The following is a 26232-nucleotide window of genomic DNA, read 5'->3' on the forward strand; positions in this document are numbered from 1 at the left end:
CTGGGTCCCCGGCTTACGGTAATGATTCAGTGGGGGTCCCCGGATTCCAGCAATGATAAGGGGGGGTATCCAGAAGTCAGAATGTTAAGAACCACGGGTCAAGCACATTTCTACCATTTGTAAGTTTGTATAGAACTTTTGGTGTCCAGTTCTACAGTTTCTAAGACTGTGGGATTGCTTGATGGTCTAAGTCTTGGTGGTCTTGTGGGATTATGTTTGGTTAGTGGAGAAGGGGCTGTTCAATCAAGTTTTTGGCAATGGTTCAAGCTGGTTAATGGAAGAAACCATGTGCAAGGTGTTGCCCGGGATCTCTGCTGTACACTGAGCAAATCAGTGGGTGTTTTGTATGACTTTGCTGTTTCCTTGTTACATCAATGTGGATGGTTGCCCCTTGGCCACACTGAGGTGACATTATTGTTGAGTGGCATGGCTTGAATCATGGGTCTCCAACATTTTTTGTAAAAATAACTAATTATGTTCAATGACAAACGTCCCGAGCTACTAATATTCGCACATCAGACAAGATTCCATTAGTGGCCAACATATTCAAGATTTCCAGTAGTGATCACCTCAGTGCATTAGGCACGGTTGCCTGTAGTAATGACAAAAAGGCTTTATCAATTTGGAATGCCTCTACATGGGTAATACACAACAAGTATATCCACAATGCCCCTGGACCTAGTAATATGTTTAATATGTCTTCCCAAAGCTGCATGATTTATCACTCAAATATCAGCATTGAATACACTTTGGAAATTCCAACTTTTTTCTCCAAACATCAACATAGGAATTTTGAAAATACACAATTTTGTCTTGAATATACGCTTGTCAATTTTGGTAATATTACAATGCAAGCAAGTAAAAGCTTGTAATGTAGTAGGCAGGGCTGCACACAGGAGTGCTAACTACAAGTGCATGGAGAGGTACAAGTAGCTCCACCAGCTACTCAGCGGAGAAGCCTGACTTAAACAAAGGTGAATGGTTGTCCGTAGGTCACTATATTATTGAGTGGCGTGGCTTACCAAATATATAACTTCAGTGCAACATAGTGCATATGTTTTATGGCTACGTTAACACGAACAGTTATGTAATGTATGCTGCTTTGAGGCTATTGATCAGTGGATGACGTGCCAATGCCTTCCCTCCGACTGAGTTTGGTACCATGGTCTGACCCTCCTACGGGTCGGGATGTCTGAGATGCTTTGTTGTTGGAGAGCAAATTATAAATATATCCATACATCACTGAATAAAATGAAATGCTCTTGGGAGTCCAGCGAGAGCCGGCATTGTGACCAGTGTAATATGTTCTGTTGGGTCTTTGTGTGGAGTTTTTTCTTGTTAAATGCTGTTGGGAACATTGTGTCAGCTCTCTAAAAGCGACATTGGTGCATGGAGGGTGCATGTGTGAGGTTTTATATAATGAATTCTGTTGGGTGAAGGCTATCTTAAAAAACTTCAGTGTAATCCGCACAGATACAGAGATTACACAGGAATTACTTAGTTCTGATAAAGCACTGAATAAAAGAGGTGGTTTGTTATTGGACCTCTCACACGAGGAAGGGTCATGCGGATTTGATTAGACCCTGGCTTCCCCCGTGTCCTTCCTGAAGGTGTTATTGCATCTGCTTTAGTTGGGCCAGAATGGAAGCCAGCGGTTCATGATTAACAGATGTGCACTACAACACATGCTAAGACTGAGGCACATTGTTAACCTCCATAAGAAACCTCCATAAGAAACAGACCTCATCGGTTTATGTGCTACAGTATACCCATGGTGGTGGTAGGAAGATTTTCTTGCCTTGTAACTTAAGCATCAATGGCAAGCCATGGATTTGATTTCAACCATCATTTGGCACAGTGACAGATGGTAGCCACTTTAGTGGTCAGTGGAATTTCCCCTGTGACATGAACTTTGCAAGAACTTTCTTTCTCTTAATGGACGTCAGTAAATAAGATACTAGGTCATTGATTGGTTAATTTACACTACTTCCTCAATATGACTTGGTCCCAGAAACACCTCGTCTTTTGCCTGTGGAGTCTTATGTGTGTATTGTACCCTGTGCAGTCCACTGCCCTAGCCTTTCAGCTTGATCGTTTATGTACAATCCCCGTCTGAAAATTAAAGGAAGCTTAGCATCACCAGCCAAAGTAAGTTTCCATAGATGCTTGAAAGAGAGGGTGGTGAGGCAGCAAGAAACTTGAGGTACATATACGGGGGGCTACCGAGATGCATGTGGAAGTCATAGGCCACATACTCAAGATGCTTGTGGGACACTGGGAAGAAGCTTTAGGCTGGGGAGAAGCTAGAGTTGATGGAACACTGCAGCCATATAGAGATGTAGAGTAGTAAACTGAAGCATGTGGGGTAGATTAAGGCACTCAGAGGATGTGCTTCAGGGCTGCAGAAAGGACAAAGCATTTGTGTAAGGATGCAGCAGGAATGCGGAGGGAACATTTGAGGAAGAAAGACTGAAAGCTGGTCGTAGTGGAAAGAAAGGGGGCTAGAGACATCTGGCTTGCAGGTCCCTACAATCTTTCTACAGTAAGTGGTGCCAGGAGGTTTAGGGAAGGATGGTGCAGACATTGGTGAAAAGTGTAACTACATCTGGCAGGACAAAGGGGAAACTCTAGCTAGCAGTATTCCAACCTCTCATTTACATGCATGTCTGCTGCAAACATGTATCTCACACACATGGTGGGAGGGAGGGGTCCTTGTCATGCCAGTCTGCATGGACATACATAGGTCAATAGGTAGCCTATCTCTACTAAAATGCTGTTAAAAAGGAAGGAACCCAATAACTAATGACCAGATGCGATCTGCTGTCAGCCTTGACATGACCAGATTATGGTCACAGCTGTCACTCTGTTATGTGTGGCAGGATTTTTTTCCATAATACATACGTGACATATAAGTCAAGTCTGACTGCATACCAACATGAAGCCCTAATTCTTTAGAGTGTGTGTTTCAAGGGCTTAGGAAACTGATATTCGGAATGGTGCTAACAGTTTGTTCCAGATCGCCATATTTTCAGAGCTGTAAGTTGACATTAGTCGCGCCAACAGAACGCAGAATTGAAAACTTTGCACTCTCTGGAAGCTGCTTGGCTACATAAAGCGATTAAAGGTACAAGGCAACCCTGCCTTGTATGAATCAGACTTGGAAGGAAATGGAAATGGCCATGTTTGCCTACATGCCATGAATTTTTGCAATGAAGGAATTGCTAGTGGTCCGAAGCGATATTAGGAGAAGCTATGCGGGTGTTTCCCTTCCCCATAGTGGGAAATTAGAAGAACAAGTAGAAAGGGATGTCAGGTTTTAGGAGGTGCAGACATAGGAATTCATTGTGAAGGATGAATGTTGAAGTGCTGATATCGGCCTGCAGACCTGACGGCTTTGAAAGATATGTGGAATACTATTTATTTAAAGTATACTATTTGGCATATAAATAATTAAATAATTAAGGAGTTCCAATAATCATTCAGTCAATACAATAATCATGAGACTGAAAACATGCAGAGATTAGGTAGGGGCTAGTCGAAATTAGGGACTAATCGAAATGGGGATGTAGGGATGTGTGATAAAGTATGCTTGGGCTGTTCCTAATGATACTTTTGTTTTAGATGATGACTGATGAGATTACTAAAATGATTACCATCATTCTGATACACAAGATTTATGGGGAGAGGGAGAGAGAGACAGACTGAGACTATTTATGTGTGCATTGTTCAAGAGCAGAATGCTATCACTCCCAGTTGGGTAAGCGGTGACTGAAGTGGTCTGACTGTGTGCCCCAAGATGGAAGTGTATGCTGTGGTGGGCAGAAGGAACATTTTAATAACCGTACCACAGACCAAAGGATGAAGATTCAAGACTGAAAGCCCTTCAAGTGAAATATGTTGTTTATATTTTTATTATGGAAAACAAAAGGTCTTGGCTCATCCCATACTTCAAAATGACATGTAATTTCTTTCTGAAGGTTTCATGGCCGCCATTTTTGTTATCTGAACAATTTATGTATTTGATTGAATTTATAGACTTTGGACAATAAAAGCGTTTTTCTTCATTCTTTCCTCCACTGTGTTGATTAAACAAAATGAGATGAGCCAGACAAAACAGGCAAATTATTAAGATATCATCACCACAGCTCTTTCAACCAATATTTGAGGCAAATGAGAGATAGAGGCCTTCTGCTTTTACATGAAGTTTTCCCTTTTACCTCTATAAAAAAACATGGCAATTTCTTACCCAACCTCTCTTCACATATTATTAAATAACCTTTCACCTTTGAATCATAAACATGCCATTACTCTCTCATGCGTCATTGAGACTACATCAGAAACTGAATTCCAGGACTGTAACTTTTAGTCCCCCTCCACCCCCAACACTTTTAAAAGTGAAAGCTATGTGATGCCTTTTCTCCATAACTATCTGTTATAAAACTGTAATCTAACACACAGATGCTGGATTTCAACTATGTCTTTGTGGGATCAACATGTGGCTCCCTAAGGCCGACCAGTATATAATTATTGGGTTCAATTTGACTCCAGGCAAAAAACAAAAAGAAAATGAAGAGATGATAAAGCCAAGAAATACTTCTGAAAGTTATTGAGGTTGGTATCATGGAGTACACTCAGGTTATGGTATTTGGATGTCAATTGTGGGTTCCTATGGGTAAGCAGTGCCAGACTGGGGGCGGGGGCGGCTTTCTTACAGAAAAGGCTGAACCTGAGTAGTCACTGATGCCTTTTTAGTCACATCTCTCTTTGGGCTTGTAACCACGCCCATGTTACGCACGTCACTTTCATTGGTTTGTGGGCTTGCCTTTTAAAATCTGCTTGCTTTCATTAGTGAAAGCCATGCATACGTCATGCCTTTTCTGGAGTTTAGGTGTCCTCGAGCGCCCCTGCCAACTACTGAAAATGATTGCGCTGGGTTTTACATAGCACAATCGCGTTCTGTATTTTCATTTTCAATCTCAGCGCGATGGCGCTGCATTTTACATAGCACAATTGCGCTCGGTTTTTTTCTTTCAATTTGTGTGGCAAGAAAAGTCCGGTTAGGAGTTTACAATACTAACAGCTCTAACTCGAGCAATTGCGAGACCCGTTGCATTGCAAATGCTTGTTTTCTTTGAAAATGTCACCGCTCTCAAAATGGTTGCTGCCCTCCTCCGGAGAGATCCAAAATAAGTTAAAGACATATCAAGGGCTGCACTGAAGCAACACGGGAAGACATATGTCAATAGAAATACCTACAAATGACAGTAGAGAGCGGCTTCGAATCAAAATGTGAAGACATGTGCTAGCAAATGAACACCGGCCTTGCCCAAAATGCTTTGGGACTTGGTTAAATGGCCCATAAAGTCAAGGGACGGAAGCAAATGTGATGAAGGTAATTAACTGAACAATTTAGAAAAACCCCAAAGCTGTTGCATGCATCGTCAACGCAGCACACGTTTCACGGGCACATTCTGCTGGAGTAGTGGCTTTCAGCAGCTTGGAGGCCGGATCACACGTATGCGAATATTTGCGAAAATCGTAACTTGAGTGATGACCCCTTGTTTAGTAGCACGTTAAAGGTGTTGCACAAAATATTCTAATGGTAGAAAGTGTGGCATAGTTTGTGTACTTACGACTTCTCACTGCAGTTTGAATTCCTAAAACAGTTACATTACCATTCAATGTTTAATGTTGTGCCAAGTGTTGACTTTTTTTTACGCATGTAACAGCGAAAATTGGCAGCTGGGAAGTACACGTTTTTTGGTGTTCATCTGCTTTAAAAAAGTTTCACTTCGCACAAGGATAAGTTTTTAGGTCGAAGTGCAACCTCTTCATGAAAACAAACATTCAGCCTATGGCTACAACCTCCGCGGTGCAGAAGTTTTGCGCACCGAGGGCGTAGCTGCAGTAGTTGCTATGCGAAAATATTTGCGAATGGTGCGCAGTCGGCTGCTGCTAGGGTTGGTTGCACTCACGCCTCCGCAACCAGTCTACGCCACCTCTTCGCTTCCGCCATCGCAGGCACTGCCGCTAAGTGAATCATACGCTCCAACGATGTCTTCTTTTGCGAGCCAATAACTGCCTGTTTGCTGTGGGTTCCTTGTGCGAGAGAACGAAGCGCAATCAACCGAACTTGCATGTGCATGTTTCTGAGCTTTCAATATGATGAGCAAAAAGTCTGAATGTAGTAATCGCTAGGCAGAATTAAAACACGCCATTAGAGAACACATTAAGAATATCTCCCTCGTAGGCAAAGCCAATGGAGTTTGCAAGGTTGCTCCAAGGTGTTGAGGAGTGGTGAGATGGCCGAGTCAATGAACCAACAATGCTGGTACTGTGTGCACCTCATCTTAAGGGACCTGTGCAGCTTGGTTTAAGGTTCAGTGTTCGACTTTCAGATTACAGCATCCAAACTGAGCCAGACCACCAGTGAATGCCACTAGTGACATTGTAGCCATCCACGGTTTAATGGGAAGGGGGCTACATCACTGAAAAAGAACTTGAGGTGCACAAATTGCCAGTATCTGCAAATGAGTGTTGCTTCAACAGAGCATGCGCACAGCTATGTATTCTTATTGATGGAATGTAGTTGGGGCCCTCAACTTGCAAGCATCCTACGGAAAGAAGGCCTTCACGTTGGGAACATCAAGACATACCCCCTCAACCTTCACCACAGCCATTCAAGCATTGATTGATAACACCTTGAAGGAGGCAAAGGCCTACTCACAGACATCCCAGAGCAGTGGATCCTACATACAGCTGGATAACTTATCAAGATCGTGAAAAGATTGGACCGGATCAATCCCATTCTCAAGGAAGTCCACTCTCCAAATTGATCCCCCCCGCCACCCCCCACAAATCCACTCTGAGATTTGCACTGTCCGTTCTAATCTTGGGACCTCCAAATGAAACAGCCTCCTATGCATAAGATCAGCATCTCTTCTGGCTTTGCATCTCCCGCAGAACTGTCTTCCTCGCATTCGAAAACAAGTTATGCAAAAAGGGGAAGAAGACCAGATAACATGCCTTCTCTTGCTCCACATGCAGGATCTGCAACATCATCCCGATTCAAATCCAACAATTCGCCTCTCTTCGCTATTTTTCATTTCAAGGTGCACCCCAGGGGCTAGCAATCCAGCTTCTTTTAAAGTCATATGAAACTGCCGGAAAAGTAACTCACACTGCCTCTTATAAGTAACTGCCTTCCTTGTGTCTGCTTTTCCTACATTCACTGATTGGTTGCTTAGTAGATAGAACTTCATACTTTGTTGGTGTTAACACTGAATACAGGTAAATCAATTCTTTTGGCTTTGAATTGTGGAAGTGGCATTGTTGGAGGTCCAGTGCTCGTGGCTTTGACTCTCTTCCTCAGTCCGCACTGTAATCCCATTTCTGCTGAGTATACACTGTTCCACATCACGCAGAAGGTGCAGAGGCTGTGAATATAATATACAACTGAGCAATATAACATCCATTCCCTTTCATTGAATCCTGTCCAGTGCACAATTTTGATTCACAGCTGTCAATGGGGAATCCTGTTTATATACTCTGTGTCTTTTAACACATAGTTTATCTCTTCAGCTCTAAAAGGCATTACTGCTTAGGATGGGCACTTTGTCTGATCGTCTTCGCGATACTCAGTCACAAAATTCAACCTTATTCATGCACTCTAATCTGTTATTAAAACTCCAAAGCTCACATAATGATCAAACAACTGGTCTGAGTATAAGTACTAAACTCAGGATTCCTTCCCTGGCTATGATCACGGTGTAATAAACAGAGATACATTGGAAGAAGGTTGCGAGTAGGGAGGTTGGCTCTTTTCACTGGCTTACATGGATGAGAGCTCCAAGTACAGACTATTTGGGACACAAAATGGAGATATGTATGAGGGTAAGTGAGTAGTCCCTCAAAAGCCTAACTATTTTCTCAAGGCAGCGATCAACAACATTCAGCACTGCTGGCCCAGGTCACTACCTCACAAGAAGATCTACGGCCAAAGCTGCTCATCTCTCAGATCTTTTCAATTTTTTTATGGAGAAGAGAAAGACTGATCCACCCTTCAGCATGGATGTCAATTCACAGCAATGCCAGGGGTACCAGATGTCACATCACATGTCCTGTGACTTTCCAGGAAGTTATGTCCATGGCCTTAACTGCATGAGAAATATAACTACACAGCTCACATAAATATCTATTTTAGATGCTATCAAATTCTTTAATTAGGGAGTGGACATGATATGCCAGGGGAACATTACCCATTTCCTGTGGTACTACATTGCATACTATGTGTTTGCTTGAAAAGGAGGATATAGTTTCATAAAGCACAAAAACAAAGGGAACTTAAATAATTTACACTGCAAACCAGCATGATGTATTACTTGCCCCAGTGTACGCTTCAACTATTAATGTATTAATGAATCACAGAGTGAGGCAAATTGTTTAAGTGAAGAGTGTGCGTTCCACGGCTGAACTTATACAGCCGTAGAACCTGCCGTAGCGGGCTCTACTGGCTATTAAAGGCCCGCTCCCCGCGTTAAATACCAGAGCCGAAGGCGAGGGCATTTAACAAGGGAGAGGGACTTTAATAGCCGGTAGAGCCCGCTACGGCGGGTTCTAAGGCTATTAGAACATTCTGCCACTCAGGGCAGAATGTTCTATTAAAAAAAAAATGTTCACGGAGCCCGAGGGGATTAATATCCCCTCGGGCTCCGTGAGGCTTTGTTCACAGCTGTTGCTGTGAACAAAGCGAACATTGGAATGTTGGCGCTGCGGGCTTTTACCGGCCAGTAAAAGCCCGCAGCACTCCATTGTTTTCAATGGAGCCCCCAGCATTCCAATGTTCTAATTTATATTACAGAACCACGGAACCTAAAGGGAATTGTCCTGGTTCTCAGTGAAGATGCAAAACGTAAAGAGCGCTCATCGAGTCACGGTTTACTTTCAAATTTTGGCAGTGATGTTGCCACCTCTCAGGCTGGTGGACATAAAGGAAGTCCCAGGGGTTGCTAGGCGCAAGCAAGGGCTCGCAGCTATGAACCCCGAATCACATCATGGACTGCAGATACAGGAGGGAGATGGCTTCTGCGTACATTATGGAGCACATACCCAAGACCATCAATGTCTTTTATGAAAATATATGACCATCTATGTTATTCAGAGGGCTAGATTTTTTGTTGTTAAGGTATTTGACATTTGCTAAAACAAATCAGATGGAGATCCATTCACTGCAGCGTTTCCCGGTCTCAGCTGGAGGCAGCAAATGATTTCAGATTCTCTATAAAGAGAAGACTCTTGCAGTGGGCTCTATAAATGTCTATATATGTGATGGTGACACATTTGAAATTCTCAGAGGCTACAATGAGACCATGGATGGAAGTGAGTTGTCACCTTCCCATTGTGATTCTCCTCTCAACCGGTTGTGCAGAAACATTAGGAAACTATATCCATTCCTTAATGTGCCTGTACATTTAAACAAGGGATGACATTGATTGAAGGAGACAGTAGAAATATTAGTAGGTGTGCCTTTGAACTGCTCAGCTATAAGATCATTGCTCGAGTATGTGCCGTTGCCAAGCGACACATTGCCAACACTTTAAAGGGAGGTGGTGGGTCTTAATCAAGAAAAGGTGGCAGTCTTGCAAGGCGCCATCTAAAATTAGACTAAGAAAAAGATGTGTGATTTAAATGATTTGAGAAATTGTGTAGCATAAACTGAAACAGGAAGCTGTTGGGGGTCCGGTGTTGGTCCATGATGACCGAATCCACGCCAGATCTAAAAAAATCCTTGACCATGTAAAGGATTCACATTTAGAATCAGCACGCAGATGTGTCCTTAGAGGATATCTTCAAATCCTATCCTGGGTCAGCACTTCAAGGATCAACACTGGAAGTACATAGTAGACACTTCTACTTGCAATAGGCTAGTCACAGCTAAAATGTTTTCACAAAGGCAGATACGAATTCCCAGCTCTTGTGAATTCTTCAGACATGAAAAAGTGTGTGTATCAAAATAAAAAAAGAGTGGCATGAAGCTACTGTCTTCCTGTAGTTAGGGCAAAACTGCCCCCTCTTGCCTTTTTCTGTAGTTCTAAAATCTGTTATCTTTGGGACCTTGACTGGTGTTTCCTGACCTGAATAATATACTCCCCTCTGGTGGTACTTCTACTGTGTAGATCTGGTAGACAGATCCACATCTTGTTCCCCTTTTACGTGTGCGAGAGAAACTATGTGGTTTCGCAACATTGTGCCTCAATTCTAGCTGCTGGTCAGGAAACCTCCCTTTGTATAGCTTTCCCAGTAAGAATCTCAAACACACACAAACTGGCTAGGTGTCATTCTCTGGGAATTGTATTTACAAGCTTCTGTTGCAGCAGGACAAACATAACTGAGTATAAGAGCTCTCTGGAAAGATGTGATACACACATTCATGGAGGGTGGACCAACATTCATCCCATCTGTCACACTTCAGTCCTTGTGGCTTCTGCACACAACATGGACGCTGAATTCTCCCCTCCATCATGTGGTGGGGCATTTCCCCACTCCTGTTGGTGGAAACACAGAGTTCTACTTCAACGCCAGGGCTTTTGGCTTAGTAAGGGGTAAAGCTGTAAATCTGTCACATGAGGTGGCACGTGGCTAATCCTGCGCGGAGTATCACTCCTAGGTCTGCTTAAGTGTTGAATTGTGCCTGAATTCTTTTCTGGAAAATGTAAGACATATTGTGATGTTTGTGGGCCAAAGCACATGAGCAGATCTTATCCCCTCTATGGTTAAATAAGACTCTAGTGGGTGGCCTGAACTCACTCATGGTGCTGGTAACCCTGGGGAATGACTGCGCAAGAGACATGCTAAAAGATGCTGTGTAGATCTTGTAATCAGGCGCTGGAGGGTGGAAGTGCCACCATCAGGGAGATGCTGAGGCTCAGTAAATAAGCCGGAAAAAAAGTTTTGTGGGTTGATGGCATCTCCACAAACAATGGGGGAGCTGAGTCTGAGGTTACACACAATCTGAATCCAATTCTCTGTCTGTAGAGTCAGGGTCTATATAGGATGTCAGCAGAAAGGGCAGAAAAAGCAGAGGAGGAAATATGGATAAGAAGAATGGGATAACATGTAGGTAGGATGGAGAAAAGGTTGGAACAAGTGAGACCTATGAGAACTGCAAAAGGTTGGTAGGGTGAGCACAAAAGTAGAGACACCGTAGAAATACCCTCTGGCATAGAGTCGAAATAAGAGAAGCAGGGATCTTTAAAGGTAGGGTGCGAGAAGATCATCAACTTTATGAATTGATGGAAGGAGAAATTGTAGATATTTTTGGACATAAACATAAGTAAACATCAGTTAAAGGCCCAAAATACACAAGTGCATTGGGGCAATTGTGCCCCCCCCCCCTCCCCCACCCCCAACACACACACACTAATGTCGCTAGGTTCAGCAGGCGAAATTTGTGCGGAGGAAAAAAAATCCCAGGTTTGTGTGAAGTTAGTTCGTGACTATTAATGTCAGATTATTTACACTCCTATGGATAAACAGATCAGTCAGATTAAGGGGCACATAATTTTATTCCTATTTTAGAGAGTGCTGCAGCCCTCGAGCCCTGGTGTAACTTCTGCAGCAGAGCCTACGTGTAGCTGAGTTTTCCCAAAATCACTTCATCTCTAGCACTCGTTATTAAAAAAAAAAAGTGACAGGTCTCTTTTTGTGTTCAATTTTACCTGCTTTTATGTAAAACTGTCTTACGATCAATGCACCACGCTTTTAAACAACTTTGGGACACAAAAGAAATCAAGTTCCAGAACTTTTAAGTGCTAGTTTACTTCAGCAACGTTGACAGTTGCAGCCTTGTGTGACATGTACATTTTTAATAGCTTCAGCTCATTTCCAGGGGAACAAAGAACAGCTCCGCTGCATTTAATATTCGAGTCTGCTCCGCACCATACAACGCCGGCATCTCTAGGAGCTGATATTTCTTCCGCTTTTCACATATTCACTCTGAATATTCTGTATTTGTCTCCTGGGGTGTAATGAATTCGATTTAATGAAAGTTAAAGTGCTTTATGTTTTCTTTGCTGTGTACGAAATGTTGCGATGGATCTATTGACACGCAGCTAGCCACGTGACGAGGTTCAGATGCTGCATGTAGAGAGCCACATAGATCGCTTAAATGTGGTCGCAACAGGTGCAAGTCAGTAATTCATCTATTTACTTACTTTTAGTAGGTCTCACCTACGGACAGTATTCAAAGATCTCTTATAGACAATACCAATACTTTGGGCTTTGTGTAATCATTGCTTTCATCCTGGTTGGCTTTTTTGCTACTCATTTGCTTGCTTCTTATTGGGTGGTGTTTCTTCCTCTTCGTATTAGTTCTTCCCCTGGAGCAAGGCCTCTTTACCATCTCTTTGACTGGATGAACTGGCATCCTTCCACTGACCACAATCAGTGACGTACCTTAGTCTATGACTTGTAGCACTCCAGGGGAGTGCATGTGTTTTCTTGCTCTCGCTTGTGTGCAATTTCACCCCTTCAATCTCCGCCCCTGCACTCTTTATTGCACCCCCTGCCTAGCCACCTATCTCTTCCTCATCCCAACCTATCTGGCTTTTTTAAGTGTATTTTTCAACCCATCAGGCTCCTCCACTGTTTACCCTGACCCCCATGTACCTTCAGATTTTATGGTTTTAATCCCCTCACCCTCTCCTACCAACACACACACACATCTCCTCCGCTGTTCCTTCCACCAAGCTTTTGTTGCTTGGTGGTTGTTTCAGTTACCCCTGCCTACTTCACTGTTTCTCCACAATCACTTCTCCTGCTGTTCATTTTTTTTACATTTTTGGAGGGCCCAGCAGCTGCATTTTGCTGCTAGGCGACACTTTACTGAAAGCATTCTTTTGTCACATGTTATTATTATTTTTTTTGTAATTTGCTGCTCCCAGATAGAAATATGTGTTTTGGAATGATGAGTAAAAATCAAACAAAATAGAGGCTGTAATGCCATACGTGTGTGCGTACAAGGCAACTCATACGTGTATGTGTTATTTCACTGGGGCGCCATGGAGTCATGATGCATACATGCGCACTGGTGATGATGCATGCAAGCGAGTACGTAATTGTGCTGTTTTTCATTTTTCCGTCTGCTGATACTGCTCACCTTTGGCAAAAAAGCATTTATTTGTCTTAAGTGGAGGAGCGTCAGTAAATAGTATTGCCAAAGCCAAAAGATCTGCATTGGCAAGGTGAAAACTTGAGACCTAATGGCTTTGCTAATGCCTATTTACATGGTTTTCTATTGTGCGGACCAAGCATCATGGGCATTGGAGCACTGTTCACCCACTGTAATTGAGAGAAGTGTTACAGAAACTAGCAAAAGACTGTGACACTGTGAAAGAGATCAAAATCTTAAAAAAAAAAAATATATATAAGTGATTTGTCGATCTGGCATGCAGTACAAATGGGTTTACAAAAAGCAGCATATAAGCCCTAATGCAAATCATTTTATATAGTACGTGCAATGGGATCATTTAGGAACATGTAGATGGGTCTGTATGGGTGGTCCAGAAAGACTAAAACTGAGAGATGCTAGGGTGGCAGGCTGGAGAGCTATGTGCTTAGTTTCTTGAGAGTCTTCCTGATCTCCAAAGTTGGTGCCCCTTGGGGAATGGAAGAAGCTACTTTGGAGGGTGGCTGGAGGGAGAAACTGTAATTATGCACCTATTGACCTAGATCTTGATCCAGTGCCGGCCACCGCATAACTCAAGCGGAGGGGGAGACGGACAAGAGGTAAAAATAAAAAAATTAAATAAAAATCACTTAGCTTGCAACTGTCCCTGGCTCCTCCTGCCGCCTTGCACTCCTCTTCTTCTGGTGTCCCAGCATTCACTGTTGGGACACCGGTACAGGCTCCCCAGTAACCCTGGTGCTGCTTTCATACAAAACCTAGCATGACAGCAGCACCAGGATTGACACAGCCCTGGGGTCCACGCAGTTTCTCCAGCCCAGCTGTTAAACACAGCTGGGCTGGAAAAATCTAAGTGCGCAAATGTGCTTGGCCAGCCCCTCCTCCCCACTCCTGTGGCCCAGACCCACCCTCCCTGCACTGCTGGCTGTGCCAGAAGCAGAAAAATAAAACAATAGTAAACTAAAGCTGTTTCATGCACAAACGACACTAAAGGCTTTGCACAAAACTGCACTGCATGTGACAATATGAAATATTGCAACAGTTATATACAGCATTGATTCAGTGATGGTAAAACAGCTCAAAGGTCATGATCCAAATTCTTCTCTTTACAGGCACCTGACAATAGTAATATTAAAGACAGAATGTGTCCTATTCACATCTGCCACAGAGACAGGCACATGATGCCAACAATTTACCTCCTCCACCCAAGGGGTCCATGGCAAATAACGCTATCCGTATTTATACAGACTTCACAGGTTAAATAGGCAAGTTCTGGAATCAACTGAAAGTGATTTCTAATGAAAATCACACGCCACCAAGAAACAGCATAATGCATCATCCCTGCCAGGGAACCAGTGGCCTGCAAAACCCCACCAGTACCCAAACCCAGTCAACCGAGGGGTATAGCCAAAAGGTCCAGAGCCACCAGCAGGTCAGTCCCCCGTACTGCCAGCCATGTGCCCAGACAATCATTACCCCATGAAGGGGTCAAGCCAGCAAAGTAATCCCATTATCTTCTGAGACAGTTACTGCTGTTTAAGGTGAGGGCAGGTGGAATTTTTGCCAAGTGGCCCCCAGCTGCTGAGGCAGAAGGGTCAGGAAATCCTATGGGCAGCCTGGCAGAAGAACATAAGAGGAATCTCCCTTGCCCCCTATTCTTTTGTGCATTAGAGGACATGACCATCTGGAGGTGGCCCACTTGACCCTGAGCTGCACCAGAAACACTGGCTGGGGACAGGCAAGTAACTTTTCATTCTTTCCTGCATAATTGCTTGGGCATGGGCTCCTGTCCGTGGAGGGACGAAAGGCAGTTCTTCGATATCTGGACGCGGTCACCGACTCATTCCCATCGCTTCCTCCAGACATCCTCCCGCAGTTGACTATGAGAAGCTACTTTCCCTACTGGCTTGGGGCTTCCCTGCCTCCACTACTACCTGCTTGTGAGTTAACGCTGCTCTCAGGCTCCACTGCTTCCCTCAACCGGCGACTTCTGGTCTGTAGGTGTCCAGTGCACTTTAGAGTCTTTAGTTAGTGAAAAAATAAGTGCAGGGACCAAAGTTTTTCTTATGTGCAGCCGGATGCTGAAGTTGCTGAGCATCAATTCCGCCTTATCCTGACTCCACCCTACGCCTCTTTCTTTCGCCACCCTACACCTACTATCCATCTCTTTGTCTCACTCTGGCAGCTTCTTTTTCATCCCTGCTTTCGACCTTTGTCCCTATTTTCTTCTTCGTTCTCCAAATTTTCTTTTTCTCTTTGGTCCCGGTCATAGTTTGATGATTAAAAAAACATAGGTCTCAGTTGCCAAATAAGGAGCGCCGTGCCCACCATTTGCAACCAGTGGAAAGATAATGATTCCCTGCCATGGGGGTCAAAGGGGCTGTTTTTGGAACATTGAGACCTGGCCCTCGCTACCAAAAACAAGATGGCTGCTAACTGGGAAGCGCAGATAAACACTGAAAGCGAAGAAAAGTAATGCACCACTCAATATTAGCACGAGTCAACGGCCATTTACATATCGCTGCTCATTGGCTAAACGGACTGTGCATTAACACAACAGGAAGGGGCAGAGTGCCACTGGTTTACATGTGCCCTAACAACACATGAATCCCGTTGTAACCAGTGTCTTCCAGATTGTTTTTGGTATATCCTCCAGAGGTAAAGCTGCATACAGTGAACCTGGAGGGGAATTATTCCCATAGTGGGTATCCTGGAAATATGGCATGGATCCAGCTCTCGTGGGCATTTGGCACCCCTGCAGGTCGCTGCTCCACACAGAAAGCAGACAAGGTGTGGGCGATGAGGAATGTCGTTTGCTTATTTCACCTGGGCTGGTTGGATCCCGCTCGTTTCTTGCGCTGACTGAATCAAGCTGCCAGCTTTAGTTATCGAGTTGACCAGTTATCAGTGCTATGCTTAGGTGTTAGCTTCCACACCCAAGATAAAACTTAATAAAACCCAACAGCTGTTCAGCAGAACACTAAGTTGCACCAGTGCCTTTCTACGTTTCCCTGAGCTGTCACAGGGAAGGGGACAGAGGGGGCATTATGTCTCAGGCTCCGCCCTTTGTTTGTTATGCAGATTTTTAGAGTGCACTATCGAGGCACCTGTTATTGTTTTCTGAGACCTTGGCTGGGAATGGTAGCAGGGACATCGATCTGTAGTTGGCGAGCGTTGAAGGGACCGCAGGGGGGGTGGGGGGTTCTTTTAACAGTTGGAGGACAGCTGTGTGTTTCCATTCGTCTGGGAAAGTTGCAGAAGAGGTGGAGGCATTCAGAGTGGGTGTGAGCATGGCACTGATGGGTTGCAGTCCTCTGGGGTAGGCGTGGTTGGGGCAGGGGTCGGATGTGGCCTCTGAGTGTATGTCTTCATGGTGACACACTCTCTAGGGGCCGTGCCCTTCAACTAAATAGATTTATTGATTTTTAATTGCAAGCCAGCCCCACGCCTTCATTAATAATGATGCGGATTATGGGCCATACCACTAGGTGACGCCAGATGAGATTGTTTCTCTCTATTGAAATTTAGGAATAGGTACCTATGGCACCCTCCAAAAACAGAAGAAGCATACAGGGGGTCCTCAGGCCTTGTAATAACTTCTGACAAGCCTGTTTTCTTGAGAAGGGGAGCCAGAAGTAAGGGTGCACAAACTTTGATTGATTCAGTGCTTGTAGCATTCTCCAATTCTAATTCCGGAGATAAAGTTGACTCAATTACCTTGTATGGCATAAAAGTGTTACTTCCAATATTGTTACTTTGGTAGATGCAGTCCACTTGGGTTAATTGTAAAAAATACATAATGGTGCTTCCAGTCGAAACGTTTCACTCTGGATTCTCTTGCCATAGAATATTTTCTTGGCATCTGAACATATTAATCGATAGCCTTTGAGTCACAACTAGCCATGGTTATAAGGTCAGTCGATTTTACAGTTATTGGGCTCGAATAGTCTGACCTGACAGTATCATACGTTTGAGAAAAGTCGTTGAGGTCAAGGTACATTCGTCTCGACCAAACGTGAAACAAATGTTCACTTTAGTCTGAGCTCCAGTGCGCAAAGATTGTTTTTCAACCATAAAGTTTTGTGACGACGTTTCAGATTTTTGTATTCGGCTTTAGCAACTGAACGGGGGTGGGGGAGAGGCGGGTCGGGGGCCCTACTTGCATAGTTTCAACAGAGTTCTATACTGTAAAACTTATGCATATTTTTTTCTTTTGTAATTTTACTTTCGTTGAGCTTTTCTACATACAGTGGCGCCTCAGAGTAAAATATGTTAATTATAATATGAAAAAACTTTTATTATGTGCAAATCACTGATGTATGCAAACTAAATTGTCACAAAATCGCCATTTTCATGCTAATGTCACGAAGTAAAAGGCCTTCCTATTTTGCAAACTTAAATGAAGTTACAAAGTTTTGCACAGACCTTTGCGAAGGTTTTAAAAAACGTTTTATCCTCACGCACGCCCTTGATCAACGCCTCCTCGCGGCACTGGCATAAAACAAGCAGCACACCGGCGCCAGGAGTGCAGGGAAAGCATCAGTGCCTTCTCGGTGGGTTATTTACCCCTCCTGAGGGATGTGTTCAGGTTACACGAGCACACACTAGACGTGGCTGCTGGCTGCAGGGGTGGATGGGAGTCCCCGTGGAAACATAAAGCGCTCGCTGCTTCGCAGGTACCAAGGAGTCCTACTTTTATGTCGACAATCGTAATGGCCTTCTTTGCAACGTGATATAAATAGCTGGGACAGTTATGCTCGCCACGGGACTAGCATTTTATTAGATTTTCCTGTTCTCATCCTTTGGTATGCTATAACAGTGCCTGAATTTTTACTGTTCATTGAACTTGTTTTTATAGATAAATATATTTTTTTTCATTCTGCTCAGCTCTCTGAAGTAGCCGTGAGGCGACGCGCAGCGCTATATACAACGTCCAAATAAATACATATGTATTAGCTTTTATCGCCGTATCGTACAAGAGGCCATTCAGTCAAAAAAAGTTGCAGCATACTCATCCATGGCTGACCAAAATACTGATAACGCACGTCTGTAAGCATCATTTATGTGCCTCGGCAGAAGTGAGAGAAGTCAATGCATAAATTACAACATCCTGGTTCTTATCCTGAAATTGTGCTTGAAATTACAAGTTTACTTTATATGTCGACCTAAAGAGGATATATGGCTGAGTCGGCCCTGCTTGAGATTCAACATGTCCCCCTCAACTGGTATGCATATCTCAGCAGGGAGCACTAAACTCACCGAGCTACCTTACTGACAAGTTGAAAATGACAGCATAGATTTTCAGATGGGTGGAAGGGATGGGGTTAGTTCCTCAGGGATGTAGAGGGCCACTGGGGCTCTCCTATACATTGTTGCTGTTTCGTGAGTAAAATGGAGCAAAGTCGCTCGTGGCTTTTGCACTCAACAAACGAAAGACATGTGTGTGTCATGTAGGCCGACGTCCCTTAGGCCTGGTCATCCCTTTGCCGTTCTGAGCCCACACTACAGTGCGGGGCACTGGAGACCCCCCCTCCCCCGCCACTACCCCTCCACATTGGCAACGAGGATTGAGCCCCTTTGATTGAGGCAAATTCAGGACAGGACTGTAAATAAATCAGGGTCAACATTCAAGACAACCATTGAGGGCAAAGGGTCCAAATTCAGGTACAAAATTCAAAAACAAACTTCAGATTTAGGGACACACCAAAGGGAGGCCATGCCTCACTATGTTGCCAGTGCATTTATTTACTCTTTTTTTTAAACATAGCACTATCTATTCACTGTGGTCTTTTTGTGATTGCCTCCTGGTATGCTACATTTAGGTGTCACATTACATCCTTGTTCAGTAGTAAATTAATGCCCTTCAGCACTGTGTCAAGACTATGACCCCTACCCAATCTTTCTTGAAGAGAAAGTAACAGCAACATTTTGATTATGTTTCTGAAATGTTTTAAACCCCTGGCAAACAGTTTGGGAAACATTAAGGTAACTAACCATATGCTAGCTAAACAAATTGAACAAAAACATCTGGCTCACCCCAACCGCCTATGGACTTTCAACCTAAAAAATATTTAATGATGCAGGGCAGATGGTGTGGGCGACAGTCTCAAACCTAATGTCAGGATGTGAGGTACCAACAACTTGTCTGTAGTCTCACAGCACTAGAGTGTATGTCTAGGACTCCACATTTATCTCAGAAATGGGGGCCCGGACTACCAATCAAAGATGATAAAAGAGTAGGAAGAGATCAAATTGGAGATCCACGGCAAGTGAGTCAACAGGTTATTGCTAAGAACTGGATAAATAAGGAAGAGAAGAGCAAGGTGGATCAATTCCTAAAATCAGACAAGGTGGATCCACCAAGACTATTGGAAGGTATTGGGTACCTGGGGAGTTGTCTCTGCACACAGGAGAGAAACAGAAGAGGCACTGTCAAGTGGCTGAACAAGCAACACCCACCCACCCACCTTGGCAAACTCTTCTGGTGCAATGGTCTGCTGTTTGTGCTTGTGAAAGGTGAGCAGGGGCCAGACCCCTTGCAAGGTGGTGCAAGGCAATTGCCTGCTTTGTCCATGTCTTAAAATGGTTTCGAAATTGAGCAAAAGCCAAACTAGTGATCTGGGTTATCCCTAAGTGTCAAGTACACATAGACTCATCAGAATATTTGAGAGGTAAATTGCACAAACAAAATGTGAACATTTTAAAATGTAATTAGTGTTTCTTTAACATATGGCACTGTTTTCCCCTTTATATTCAATTAGATCGCAGATTGAACTGGGAACCAGTTACCTCAGCAGAGCGTCACGTTCCCTCTAAGCCAAGTTTGCTTTTTGGTCTTCTCTTCTGCTTTCTGTAGTGGGCCACGTGGCACTAGGGAAGATGGTGTGCTACTCCGATGATAGTATTATTTTGCAAACCTTCCCCTGCTCATCCTTCATTCCTTCTTCAGACATGCCACACAACTGATTTGGTTTCTGTGGTGCTGTCGGGTAGCTCTTTCCACTCTAAAGCTACCCATGACTGCGGGTGGATTAGGTCTTGTGGACTTAAAATGCTATTACTCAGCTGCACAGGTCCAATGGGTGGCTCGCTGCCTTTCTGCCTTTCTGCCTGCCCCGCTGCATGAGATTGGGTTTATCCGTAAAGACCTTTTAGGAAGGCTTACTGCACTGCTCATTGTTTCCTACTAACCATTCTAAGGATCACCATCCAGGGTTATCATGCACAGCTTTCTCTTGCCTTGCTAGAACCTGTAAACTCACTGACACGAACAAACCCTGTGCTCCTGCACTACCTTTGCTATGCCTTCCCACTCGCACAGGACGGCTGTGCTCAGAGCAACTCCATCAGTGGCATGCTGCAAGTGTCTTAAAATTGGGGGATTTGTTTCTGGACGGCAAGCTACTACATTTGTGGCAAGCCCTTGTGGCAGACTATCATCTTCACCCTGCTCAACCCCATACTTACAACCACCTTAAATAATCATTAAATGCCCTATTTCATGTCTGCCACCTAGCACTAACCCTACAAGAGGTGTGGCAGAAGCTCTACGCCATAGGAACTGGTGGCAAACTGATAGAATGGGTGTTCAGACCTTTCCTGCAACATGGAAACCACTCCAGGTCTTCTCGTCATACTGCATGGGTGACTGATGTGGCCAAACCTCTGCAAGATACGGACTGGACTCAAATACTGGACTTTCCCCACAAAGTATCCCACGGCTGTCACTTTAAGTACATTCATAGAGCTTCCCTGGGAATGCATTCTGCCAGTTGCTTGCCATTGGCTTTCTGGTTTGTAACTCACATTAAGTTGCTTTCAATTTGCTAGGCTTTATTTGTTTTAGGTTATTCAGCTTGAGTTTGTCCCTTCCCTTGACCAGACCTTATTTACAGTATCATTCCGAGTGCTCCCTTTCCATAAACAGGCCTGTAAATCTTGTACTTATCTCACGACATTTGCTGTGCATTCAAAGAACAAGGTAAAATGTCATGCTCTGTCTTAGATGGGAACTAAGGCCCAGAGTTATACTTTTTGACTTTGCGCAGTTTTGCGTCAAAAAGTATAGCGCCAGCTTGCACCATTCCAGGGTACCAGCCGGACGCCATATTAATGGAATGATGCAATCCGGCGCAAAGGGTGGGCTAGCGTAAAAAAAATTGACGTTAGCCGGGTGGAGGTGGCGGTATGGGAAAAGGGGGTTTTGCACCAAAAAAAGACAGTAGGCTGGTTAGAGTAAAAAAAAGATGACTCTAACCAGCCTAGCATAATTTCTTGATGCAAAACCATCCATACCACATGACTCCTATTTTAGAAAAGACAGGAGTCATGCCCACCACCCCAATGGCCAGCACATGGGACAAGGGTTCCCTGGTCATGGCCATTGCACCCAGTGCCATGTAGGGGGGCCCATTTGAGGCCCCCCAATGGCACTTAAAAATATATATACTTACCTGGGATGGGGTCTCCCATCCTGTGGTGTCCCTCTGGAGTGGGTCGGGGTGTTCCTGGGGCTTGGGGAGGGCACTTGTGGGCTCTTTCTGTGGTGTCTGACCATGGAAATGAGTCCACAGGTCCCCTAACGCCTGCCCTGCTCCAAGCGTTAAATAATGGCGCTAAGCAGGCTTAACGCCATTATTTAGGCCCGCTTCTCTCCATTTTTGCACAGGAGGATAAATAAAGCTCTAGGGCCCTTGAGTCATTTTTTGGATGAGAATGCCCACCCTGCATCTCATTGACACAAGGTGGGTTCACGCATCCAAAAAATGACTTTAAAGCCCAGATTTATACTCCGTTTGCGCTGAATTAGCGTCATTTTTGTTTACGCTAATTCAGTGCAAACTTAACTCCATATTTATATTTTGATGCTAGACTAGTCTAATGTCAAAATATTGGAGTTAGAGTCATCTACCCTGCACCTCTCCACTCTAAGCCACTTCAGTCTAATGTGAACCAATATACGCCACTGCACTCCGCGCCACTGCATTCTACCCTGCACCTCTCCACTCTATGCAACTGCACCCTACTCTGAAACAATCTATTCTACACAACTACACTCCATGCCACTCTAAACCACTGAACTCTACTTCAATGCACTCTACGCCACTGCACGCTGACACTCTTCTCTGCAACACTGCACTGGCCGCCACTATACTCTACACCACTCTACTATGTGCTACTGCATGCTGCACCAATACACTCGATTCCACTGCACTCTATACCACTATACTCTGCATAACTCCACTCTACATCACTGCACTTTACAGCACTATACTATGATCTGCACTGCACCACTCTGCACTACTCCACTCTGCACCACTGCACTCTATGCCACTCTAGTCTTCTCTGCACTCTATGCCACTGTACCACTCTACACTACTGCACTCTCTCCACTCTATTGTATGCCACTCTACTCCACTCTATGCCACAGCACTCTACGCCAGTGCACTCTAAACAACTGCACTGTATGCCACTGCCCTTTACTCTGCACCACTGTACTCCATGCCACTGTTCTCTGTACCACTCTACACCACTTCACTGACACTCTACTCTGCAACATTGCACTCTCCACCTCTGTACTCTATGCCACTCTACACTGTACTACTGCATTCTATGCCACTGAACTCTCCATCATTCCATTCTATGGCACTGCACTCTACAGCACTATACTCTACTCCGCGCTGCACCACTCTACAATGCTCCATTCTGCACCAATCTACGCTACTGCACTCTATGCCACGTGAGTCTACTCTGCATTCTTGACACTGCACCACTCTGCATTACTGCACTCTTGGGTACTCTACTGTATGCCACTCTACTCCACTGCACTGTATGCTACTCTACCCCATGCCACTACGCCAATGCACTCTAAACAACTGCACTCAATGCCACTGGCCTCTACTATGCACCACTGTACTCTACGCCACATCTCTGTGCCACTCTACTCCACTGCACTGACACTCTACTCTGCAAAATTGCACTCTTTGCCACTGTACGGTACACCACTCTACTCTGTACTACTGCATTCTACGCCACTACACTCTATGTTCTGCACTTTATGCCACTGTACTCTGCATCACTCCACTCTGCACAACTGCACTCTATGGCACTATACTCTACTCTGCACTGCACCACTCTACACTACTCCACTCTGCACCACTCTACGCCACTGCAATCTCTGCCACGCAAGTCTACTCTGCACTCTATGCCACTGCACCACTCTACACTATTGCACTCTCTGCCACTCTATTGTATTCCACTCTACTCCACTGCACCCTATGCCACTCTACTGTGCCCCATGCCACTGCACTCTAAACCACTGCACTCTTTGCCAGTGCACTCTAAACAACTGCACTGTACCCCATTGCACTGTACTCTGCACCATTGGGCTCTACGCCGCTGCTCCTATGCCACTTTACTGCACTCCACACCACTATGCCACTAACATTTAGCCATGCTGAATAGCAGCCACTCTGGTGTATAACATGGCTAAAACACACTGGCAAAGCCAATAACTCTTGCGTAAATGAGACCTATTGGCTTTGCCAATATTTGTTAGTACTATGAGGTACCGAGGTCCCTGAAAGAACTGTGAATGTGTTAAGTCCTTATTTTAAACATACATTTGACGGCTCTTCAGGGGTAGTAAGCGCTATATGAATACAATTACATCATAATACAGGCTGCTACAAAATGCGCAAATACATTTTGGTTAAATTAAAAAAAAGAGTTCTCCTAAAATACAGATTTGAATAATATGCAGTTTATACCTAGTACTAACATTTTTTATAATACTCCATTAAAACCACACACTTCACAGCTCACCTTGGAACACCATTGCAGTACATCTCTAAAAAAAAATATCTTTGCCATCAGAAAGCCTCAAGTGACTCGTTTGATTAAAGTCAATGTATGTTTCCAGGCCTCCTTGCATTTCCAAATTTACCAGTTGCGCACATTTGCATTTCTTTAGGGAAGGAGACACTATGGCAAGAAGGTCTGTTTCTTTTCTGTCTGCTCCTCCTTCCCTCAGAGCACAGGAGACTCCCCGCCTTTCAATCCAGCTGGGGAAACTGATCTGTCCTAATTACGTTCTGTCTTTTAGGTGAAGGGCTTAAATTATGGAGAAAAGCTGTCCGTTAAGCCTTTTATCATGGACAACGGATGGCAGGGTGGAATGAGAGGCAGTCCGTGAAAGTGGTCCCCCTACTTTTGATGCCGTTCTGACGGGGAGAATCCCGATCGTGCCGCTCCTCACCTGCGGCCTGACCGGAAGGCATGCAGGGCTCAGCTTTGCTCTGCCAGGAGCTGAAAATCGCTGCAGACGGGCCGGCGAGCCGCTCGCCTGTCCTTGCGCGCCTTTCCCTGTACGGCCTACATCGCAGGTACATGCAGCTGCACCTGCCCGAGGCCGAAGAAAGTAAAGCCCTGCCCACGCCCGGCCGGAGCGCCAGAGGCCGTCGCACCTCTAACAACCGGCGAGGCTGCACTGCCTAGGGGCGATCTTGAGGAGGGCTGCAGAAAAGCGGATATGAGCCCACAACAATTCCCTCTGTCTCCCAGCACTGGAGAAGATACACTCAGGAAACTTCCTTATCTTGGCAGGGCAGGCTCAAGCAAGCTTGTCCCATTCACACAGCGCCCAAGTGCATCAGCTCTCTAGGGGCTACAGGCAAAAGATTTGCAGAGCGAATACGGACATTATGCGCTCACCCCACTGAGACAGCGGCATTATCTCAGACTCACACCATGAGCTCACCACCACAATGTGACCAAGCGCACCCAACACCTACCCCAGGGTCACACTCTTCTGTGACAGCGCTACCTCCTTTCAGTCAATTGTCATGTCCTGCAATGGTGGCTCCGCGATGGCGTCACTGGCTAGGACGACTCCAACACTTATTCCGTGCTACAAGGTAGGAGGATGGTACAGTCCGGCGAATGCTGATGATGCACTTTGGGGGCAACAAACTTTATGAGCTATTTGAAACACTGCCTAACTCCGGAGCAGATGATTTTGACGCGGCAGTGGCAGCACTCTACAGACATTTCGATACACAACTGAACCCAGACGACGAGCATTTCAAATTGCAGCAAGTGAAACAGATGGACACGGAATCCACAGACATGTTCTATGCCAGACTCGGAAAGGTCGAAAGCTCTTGTGGGGACCTCATTCAACATGAAGAGATTCAGGCCCAAATCATACAAGGCTGCCACTCAAAAATGCTGTGCAAACTGATCCTCCGTCAGCCTGGCATCTCACTAGATGAGATCCTGATCTTAGCCAGATCGCACAAACAGTCCAACATTCACGCCAAAGACATGGCAGCCGCGATAGGCTGTCCAATTGCCACCACGGGACCCGCCAAGGCTACTACAGTAAACGAAGAACAAGTGGATGCCATCCAAGGGCGATGAGCACATTCGCGGCAGGCCAGCTCCCAAAAGCCAGATCGGAGCTGTGGAAACTGCGGGTTTTAGCACAAGACATCTGGCGTTTGTCCAGCAAGAGGGAAGATCTGCTCACATTTCAGCAAGGTCAACCGTTTCGCCAGAGTCTGTAGGGGCGGGAGACCCCGACCCGATGCCGGCCCACTGGAGAAGGCCACCGGGACACTCCATCATATGTTCCTAGGTGAAAGCCCCATGAAAGAAGGACAGACAGTCCTCTCTAAGACCGAAATGTATGACGATGAAGAGTCGGAGGACATCTTCATTATATCCTTCGTGGGGAGGACAATCCACAAAAGAAGACCACCACCGATGTGCAACATGAACATCAATGGAGTTAAAATGGTGGCACTAATCGATACCGGACCTCAGTGAACTTAATGGTTGCAGATCAGTACAACCAGCGGACAACACCTCCTCCCCTCCTACTGTGGAAAACACGCATATACACATGAAGGTACCGAGCCGCTACCCCTCCAGGGCGTGGTGGATGCCACTGTGTGGTGCAAAAATCGAACGATGAAAGTAAGATTCCATGTGGCCAAAGGTGGCAAAGGTAAGCATCTTGGGTGCCATACGGTGGAAGACCTGGAACT

The 26232-nt window shown here is 45.0% G+C and overlaps 1 protein-coding gene across 4 annotated transcripts in view; it reads right to left on the reverse strand.

The window, feature by feature from the left end:
* RAB26 (RAB26, member RAS oncogene family) overlaps positions 1-26232 on the reverse strand; it is a 716049-nt gene that overhangs the window by 83815 nt on the left and 606002 nt on the right. The gene's annotated exons all lie outside the window — the stretch shown is intronic.

This window comes from Pleurodeles waltl, chromosome 10 (genome assembly GCF_031143425.1).
Source record: "Pleurodeles waltl isolate 20211129_DDA chromosome 10, aPleWal1.hap1.20221129, whole genome shotgun sequence".
Taxonomy (NCBI): domain Eukaryota; kingdom Metazoa; phylum Chordata; class Amphibia; order Caudata; family Salamandridae; genus Pleurodeles; species Pleurodeles waltl.